This window comes from Alexandromys fortis, unplaced genomic scaffold (assembly GCF_014885135.2).
Source record: "Alexandromys fortis isolate MF-2015 unplaced genomic scaffold, M_Fortis_MF-2015_v1.1 scaffold_37, whole genome shotgun sequence".
Classification (NCBI taxonomy): domain Eukaryota; kingdom Metazoa; phylum Chordata; class Mammalia; order Rodentia; family Cricetidae; genus Alexandromys; species Alexandromys fortis.
In genome coordinates this window covers 12,192,844-12,201,642 of record NW_026067914.1, presented here as the reverse complement: position 1 = coordinate 12,201,642, position 8,799 = coordinate 12,192,844, and positions in this window count along the sequence as shown.

The window sequence follows — 8,799 nt, the reverse complement described above, 5'->3', positions numbered from 1 at the left end:
GCACCTTTGAATTTGCACACATGATCGATATGGGTACCCAAGAGCACAGTACTTTGGTTCCTCATAGATTCTGTATGACATCATTTCAAAGTTTTCCTATAATTCATTTGAGAAATATATCCTGAAGACATGCTAGACCGGTTTTCCTGAACTGTGTACATTATGAGTTCTGTGGTAATAGTACTAAATTTAAAAACTTTCATGAATGGAAAAGTAAATGATTTGCAGTTAAAAGAAACTAGGTTTCCACTGTTGTTAATGTTTAAATGAACACTATGTTTCCTTTACGTTTTAATCTTTATGATGAAGAAATTTCAATGGCAAGGTGTTTTTCTTTACATTTTTTCTCATTTTTATGTATATGTTTACAAAACAATATAATTAATAAAGAAAAATATTTGTCTAAATGTAGTCTGAGAATCTCGATTTAAAATGATGATTTTTGAACTATTTCAATCGTTTTCAATAATTTATTTCCATAGAAAACTATATTATCCACAACTTCCTCTGAGGCTGGCTTTAATGAGCATCCAATGATTATGTGCTCTCTGGGTTCTCAGGTGAAGAAGCAAATTATCAACCTGATTTGTATCTGTGGCTGTGTTCTGAAACTTTTTCCCAGTCACAGTTTTGTTTGTCCATAGTATTTCTCTATGATAAGAGGACTACATAAACACATGCTTTTCAGTCATGTCTCTGACCTTAGATTTCAGCTTTATATACAAAGTGGTGAATAAAAAAATCTGAAATAGGACTATTACTGTATATCTCTTTCCAATTAACAGGATTTGATCATTTTTGGCACGTCTTTTAAGTTTTCATATATATTATATTTGTGAAAACGAAAGCTATTTTAGATATAATTTAATGAATCTTCAATATTCAGCACTGTTTTCTGAGAAATATGACATATTACACAAAATTAAAATTATATTATCCTGATAAAATGTGTTTTTAATGAAATAAATTACAATAAATGAGTGAAACCCACTATATTACTTTGATAATTTCTGTCATGTATAATCAAAGTCATCAAATTCCTACATTTCTCTTCTCAGTACAATCATCCTAGATCCATTGGTTTTTTAACATTGTCATTGACTTTTCAACTGGGTGTGGAGTTTTCTACAATATACACCATTAGCATCTTTATGTCGTTTGGGTTGAATTAAAACTCTATCACTTTAGGCAGCATACAAAAATGAGTTTTCTCAATGCTATAAACACTACCTGACAAAAATCACCTTAAGGGAGGAGATTATTGATCTGGTCCATGTTTAAAGGATGCTGTCCATCAAAGTGAATAAGGCATAGTGGCTTCTCATATTGAATTCACTACCAGGAAGTAAAGAAACTGATTTTTTCTTCATCTGGCTTCATCATTTTCTTTCATTTTTGTAAGTTTCTAGGCCACGCTGTGGTGTTGTTCACATTCACATAGTACTTTCCTTCTAAGAAAAATTTTATTTTATTTTTCCTTTGCCTCCTTGGATAGATGTGCTGAAAGATACCAACATGGATGTTTATTGAAGCACTATTCACATTATTGAACTAATGTCATCCGATTAGGTTCCCCCATCATTTGAATGGACAAAGAAAATGAGTTCTATATACAAAATGGAAAGATGTATTCTTACTATAGGAAGAAATTAGATCAATTGTTGGAAAATATTCAACTAGAGATAATTGCATATGTTCTCTCACTGTATGTCATATAATTTTTGCAGAAACAAAAAAAATGATGCTGTTTAAGAATACTATGACATGGAGGTAGAAAGGAGCCCAGGGGACATAAGGAGATTGTCAAGAGGAGGAAGGAGAAGAGACTAAAGAGAAGCAAAGTGAAGGATGGAGATGGTGAAAGTACGTGATATGCTTTTAAAAATTGGCTGCACTGGCTTTTTCATGACTATAACAACTTAGTTATATGTTGGCTAGAACATCTGTGAATATGGATCTAGCGAATCATAAATCATAACATGACACCATGCCCAAAGTTTGGAAGGCCCTGGATATGAAATCTCTGTATACACTGTATCTCTTTGTGAGTATGTATGAAAACACTCACAAAAGCAGACCAATGGGTGCTCATTCTGTGTGAGAATAGATCCAAACTGGTTGATACGGAATATTCAAATAGACCACCGTGGTGATATTTTGTCTTTGCTGCATCAAATAATGCTTGCCTGAATATCACAGTGTAGAGCTAACTACACTACTTAGCCATAGAGTCCAGGCAGTGTTCGTGCACGCTTTTATTCCCAATACTTAGGAGGCAGAGGCACACAGTTCTCTGTGAGTTCAAGGCTTCCCTTGACTGAGCAATTCTCAAAGAGAAACAGTGCCAGGTGATGGCAGCTCATACCTTTAATTCCAGTACTTGGAAGTCACAAACCTTTAATTCCAACACTAAACAGGTGGAGACAGAAGTGATATAGCCGGGAGGAAAGAGGAATATAAAGTGGGAGGAGACAGGAGCTCACCACATTCATTCTGAGTACTCCTAAAAATAGGCTCACCTATTTAGTCTGAGAATTTAGAAAATGTAAGAACTAGTGGTTGGCTTCTCTTCTCTAATCATTAAGCATTTACCCCCACATGAGACTTGAAGTTTTTATTTTTAAGACCAATTAGCAATTATGCAACAGACCACTATTAGTTTATAATTCTTACCTCCTGCCCCTCAAAGCCAACCTAGTCATTTCACCATACAACATTCATTTATTACATATCTATAAGTCTTGAAAGTAATAAAAATCTGAGCATCCTTTAAAACAAGAAATTAAAAAATTTCTTTGAAACTCAAGACAATGACTTCCTAATGTCTTCTTGAAGGTAATCTTATTCAACCATGTACTGTGTATGTCTTTGCTTTCTGGAACCTTAGTGGAAGCCTCAATGACCACATAGCTAAAAAGCTAGTATTTCACAGAAAATAATACAAACATCTTTTGCAAGCTTGAGATGTACCTTAGCTTCTTGGAATATAACTGCTGTGGTTGCAATGTGCTTTCAAGGAAACCTTCGGGAGATGCTTTTCTATGTTGTCCTATTTCTGCACCATATTATTTTGGACCTCCTTCTTCAAACTCAGTCTTTTGGAATAAATTTGCATTAGTAAACACTAGCCTGTCTGTGCCCTAACTAGGCCTTCTGTGTGTGAATGCAAGTAGTGAATCTTGGTCTGTTTTTGGAGCCACTAACAGTGGTATTAAGATCTATCCCTGGAACATGGGCTGGTTTTTTGGAATCCATTCACTATGATAGAATGTCTTACGTAGGCTTGATTTGGTGGGCAGGAGCTTGGTCTTGACTCAAGTTGACATGGCAGACTCTGTTGACTCCCCATAGGAGGCCTTACCCATTCTGAGGAGTGGATGGTTGGGTTGGGGGCTCTTGGAGGAGGATGTGAGGGCAGGAGCAGGAAGAGAGAAGAAAGAGGAAATTGTCATTGGTATGTAAAATAATTTTAAAAGTTAAAATAAAAGAAATAAAAATATGCTATCTTTAAAGATTTTTTTTTTTTTTTTGAGACAGGGTTTTGAAGACTCTCCTTGTTCTAGTTCTCTAGTTCTTTTGGGGAGAACATTGGTGGCTCATGCCTTCAATTCCAGCAATCAGGAGGCCCAGGTAGGGGATCTCTGTGAGTTCAAGGTCAGTCTCCTTACAGATCAAGTTCCAGGACAGACTTCAAAACTACAGAAAGAAACACTGTCTTGACAAACAAAAATGAAAGCAAACAAGCAAAGAAAAAAGATATTTTAGACAAGGATCACAATGATCATTATATAAAAATTAAAAATATTTTTAAATTTTATTATTATTAATATTATGAGAATGTGAATGTTGGTTTGTGATATTGTATATGTGGTGTGTGTGTGTGTGTGTGCATGTGAGTGCTCAAAAGACAATTTTGTGGCTTTTGCTATTTTCTTTCACCTTTACACGAGTCATAGAGATTATACATGCATCAACAGGATTGAACAGGGAGTACCTTTATCACATGAGATATCTTACAGGCCACTCTACTTGTTCCCTTCATTTTGAGTCATTTATACAGATATGTAAATATTGACACAAGTATATAAATAGTAATTTAAAGAGCTGTCTTCAATTTTACCGAACATGTCTTCCAAAATATAACTTTCACTCTAATTTGAGAAATAAGAATTATATAATAAGCCAATTATAGAGATTCAATGACACTGTAAAAAATATTGATATAGCAATTATGCATATATATTGAAGGAATTTGAAAGAAAAGGTACTTAATTGAAAATGGATCTGATCCCACCCTTTCTCCCATTTTTGTATCCATGTAACATGTTGACAGATTTATTATACTAGAAAACTTTTCTAACTGAAGGTTTGATATGTGACAGATTTTTATATCTCTAATCAAAATACAATTTTGTCCTTATGACCTTGATTACTTTATCCGACTCTTTTCAGCTTTTCCTCTTAACTGAAAAGTGAAACCAAAGTAGAACCTTGGTGCCAAACAGATGCTTCCTTTGGCTGAAATTGTCTTGGGTAAATTATAAAATAATAATTAATATCTCAGAGTCAGTGCCCAGAAATTATGCAGGCATATCCATTACCTCTGTATATAAACAGAATCAGTTTTCATTAAATATGCTAATTCTACCCAGGCTCATTATCAAAGCTTTTCCAATGCCTGACTAGGCATTCTGCCTTATTTTCCAAATCAAACCAAACAATTTTTCATTATTTGTTTTGATTATCTTCAATATGGCCAAACCTAATTGTGTTGAGAACAGGTGCATTTGTGTTGCTAACGGAACAAAAATAACAGTTTGAATATGAGCCGTGTGTGTGCCATGTGGTGCAATTATTTCATAAGGACACACAGTGGGAAGGAGTCTGCTAATAACTCTCTTGCTTAATATAATTATAGGCCAAATGGAGAATAAAAAGGGAGCAGAGGAATTATAGATCATAATTTCCAGTGGCATCTTCCAGATGAATCAATAGATGAAAATAATTGTATTCAAAAATTTTAAGGGAAATCAAAATTAATTACCTCAAATATATTTCTGCAACACAATTCCGTTTTTGTAATGTAATATACTTTATCAGAAAAATATAAAACTGGAGTATTTAATTAACAGCATAAATATATTCTACAAAATTTGTTAAAATTCATTTATTTTAAAAATATGAAAGAAACATAACCAAGCAGGTAGCTGACTAAATTTTCTGAACCTATTAATTAGATGTTGGATTTTTTAGAAGATATTTTTGAATTATAACAGCAGTCACTTTATCATATTTATTAGCAAGACTATAGTAATGCTAAATGATTGACAGTTTATTTAATACTTTACATAAGTTGACACTATTTTCCATTTCTTAAAAATGAAGCATCAAAGATTACCCAAACAAATCATATTCCAATTCAAGGGCTTGCTAGAAGTCTCTAGCAAGGCATTTCAATACATTTCTCTAAGCATTAACGTATCAGCTTTCCATTTTATAGAATGGTATTCAGTAGTATTGAGCAATCTTTCAGATTATTAAATATCACATGTTAATAAGCCGAGAAGTCTTGTTGAGTTGTGAATATTTTATAAATGATATTTTTAATCTCTTTCGTTGTTAGTTCTAAATATTTTTACTAGAAAAGATCATTGCAACATATGTTCGATGAATTACAATGAATCATCACTTAGGGCATAATAACAAATCACATTTAAATCTTAATTATGGATGAATAATAGACACAGAGATGATTAAATATCTGAAGAGACTAGGCATTTTAAATGTCCATCTCTCCATCTATTTCAATGTTCTCTCATACATACAAATGACATATCTTGCCACTAAAGTGTTTGAACTATTTTTATTTTTTTATATGATTTATTTGGTATTTCAAGCTTGGAATGAACAAGATGACATCATAAAATTACTAAAAGGATGATATAAGTCTTTTTGCTGCATAAACACATAGGTGTGCACAGTACATTTAAATATATGTACAATGCAACCTTGTTTGCTTGCCGTTGTTACTTAATAATTTAGCAAAAATAATATTCTAACTTACTCAGGATTTCATATGTTGTATTTAACGTCTCAAAAACCTCACTTTGTATCTGCAAACATTAGTAATAGCTTACTTTTAATGATAGTATTTGTTTTCGCTTGTTTGCCTATACATTTGCAAATCTATCTGCATACGCCAGAGAGGTCATTTGATTTCCTCTTCTATAACTCTTCGCAGATTCCTTTGAATTCTCTCTCTCTCTCTCTCTCTCTCTCTCTCTCTCTCTCTCTCTCTCTTTGTCTCTCTCTCTCTGAACCTAGAACCCCACTTTCTAGTCTAGGTTGGAAACAAGAAGCCACTCCACCTACATGCACCCTTGTTGCTGTGGTTTCAGGTGTTCGTTGTGATGTCTCCATCTTGATACTGATGCTGAGCAATTTCTCTTAATGGCGATGTTGTCTCTTCAGATCCATATTTTCAATTTTATATATTTTGAAAACTTAAATTTTTTCAACCCATGTGTCACAGTTCTTTGGAAAATCAAATTTCCCAGTAGTATTACTTTTTATTTATTTTTCATTAATATTTATTGAGCTCTACATTTGTCTCTGTTCCCCTCCCTGCCTCTCCCCTCCCCCCTTCAAACCTCCCACAAGGTCCCCATGCTCCCAATTTACTCAGGAGATATTGTCTTTTTAGACTTCCTACTTCCCATGTAGATTAGATCTATGTAAGTCTCTCCTAGGGTCCTCATTGTGGTCTAAGTTCTCTGGGATTGTGGTTTGTAGGCAGGTTTTCTTTTCTTTATGTTTAAAAACCACCTATGAGTAAGTACATGTGATAATTTTCTTTTTGTGTCTGGGTTACCTCACTCAAAATAATGTTTTCTAGCTCCATTCATTTTTCCGAAAAAATTCATGATGTCATTTTTTTTCTGCTGTGTAGTACTCCATTGTGTAAATGTACCACATTTTCCTTATCCATTCTTCAGTTGAGCAGCATTTAGGTTGTTTCCAGGTTCTGGCTATGACAAACAAAGCTGCTATGAACATAGTTGAGCACATGTCCTTGTAGTACGGTTGAGCATCCTTTGGATATATACCCAAAAGTGGTATTACTGGGTCTTGAGGAAGGTTGTTTCCTAATTTTCTGAGAAATCACCCCACTGACATCTAAAGGGGCTGTACCAGCTTGCATTCCCACAAGCAATGCAGAAGTGTTCCCTTTTCCCCACAACCTCTCCAGCATAAGTTGTCATCAGTGTTTTTGATCTTGGCCATTCTTTCAGGTGTAAGATGGAATCTCAGAGTTGTTTTGATTTGCATTTCTCTGATGATGCTAGTAGTATTTTTTAAATAAGTAAAGTTATTAGAAATGGAAAGTTTTATTTCCTTTTTAAGTTCATTATTAAGTTTACTCTTAAATTGAGAGCATATTTATATTTCAAGTATAGACTAGTATTTCATACAACATGTATGACTACTAATGTGTCACTAAATATATATTCTGAAGGCACAATTACACTGAATATCTTTTCATAAAAGAAAAATATGACAAAAGATTTTCTGATATGATTATTAAAATTATACAGATACCAAAGTTAAAAATTTATTACCTCAAATTTTACAATAAGGTATTTTCCCAACCTCCAAATGATACTGTGGTAGAGTACACCAAACCCAATGACAATATACAGGGTTTGAAATGAATACGTGTAATAACTTTGCTCAATTGACATCCATTGGGAAGATCTCCAGGAAATTTGAACTTAAGTATAATAGATTTTATGAACTTTTTTCTTCAAAAGAAGTTGTCCTAACACAGATGTAAGCTGCATTATATTGTATTGTTAAGAAATGGCAGTTGAAATTTTAAACAATAAAATATCTTTGTAACTCTTGTTGAATGTTTACCAGGCATTTAGAATTCGAAAATGATAAACAATGAATTAGGAAATCTTCTCTTTTGCATAATTTCAGGGTCTTTATTTAGGTCTGAGGAATATATAACTGATATCAGAAAGCAATAAATGTTTATGTGCAGATCATATAAGTTTGCATGACAGATCTGAACTGAGTTTGGTATCATTATTATCTACAAGATGGTAGTGGGAAAGAATACACAAAATTCAATATATATTGAGATATTGGTATGAAATGATGAAAAAAAAGAGGAAAAATTGAAAAAGAATAACAAAATGAAAAATTTACACTTGCAATTGTATCATTAGTTAATGACAATCTCAATAAAGTACTAAGAATTCCTAATCATATATTTCAGTCACTCAGACAATTCACAATATAACCAAACACTACAATGAAACACACTTATTTTCTGAATTCTTTGTGTATTTAGTCCACATAATGGAGAAACTATTTTTTGAGAAATTATTGAGAAACGGCTAAGTGTCCTCAACTTCAACCACAAAGAAATCAGAGTAGGTAAATGAATAATTGGAGGCCATCTTGGTCTGTGACATGAGACTATACTAGTGAAGAAATGAATGAATGAATGAATGGATGGATGGATGGATGGATGGATAAATAATCAAACAAACAAATAAATAAAGTCGTGGGAAATTTAAGATGAGAAAATACTGTATTTCAAAGTCTAGACAAAGAAAAATGTACTTTGCCTGAAGAGTGTTATTATGGAAAACTAGATATCCATATCAGCTTTAGTGTAGTAATTTTGCTTTCACTCTTTTGCTCTCATTCTTTTTTAAAACTTTTATTCTTTTTTAAAAAGAAAACAAACTATCTTTTCTCATTATACATACCAATCCAAACTCCCAC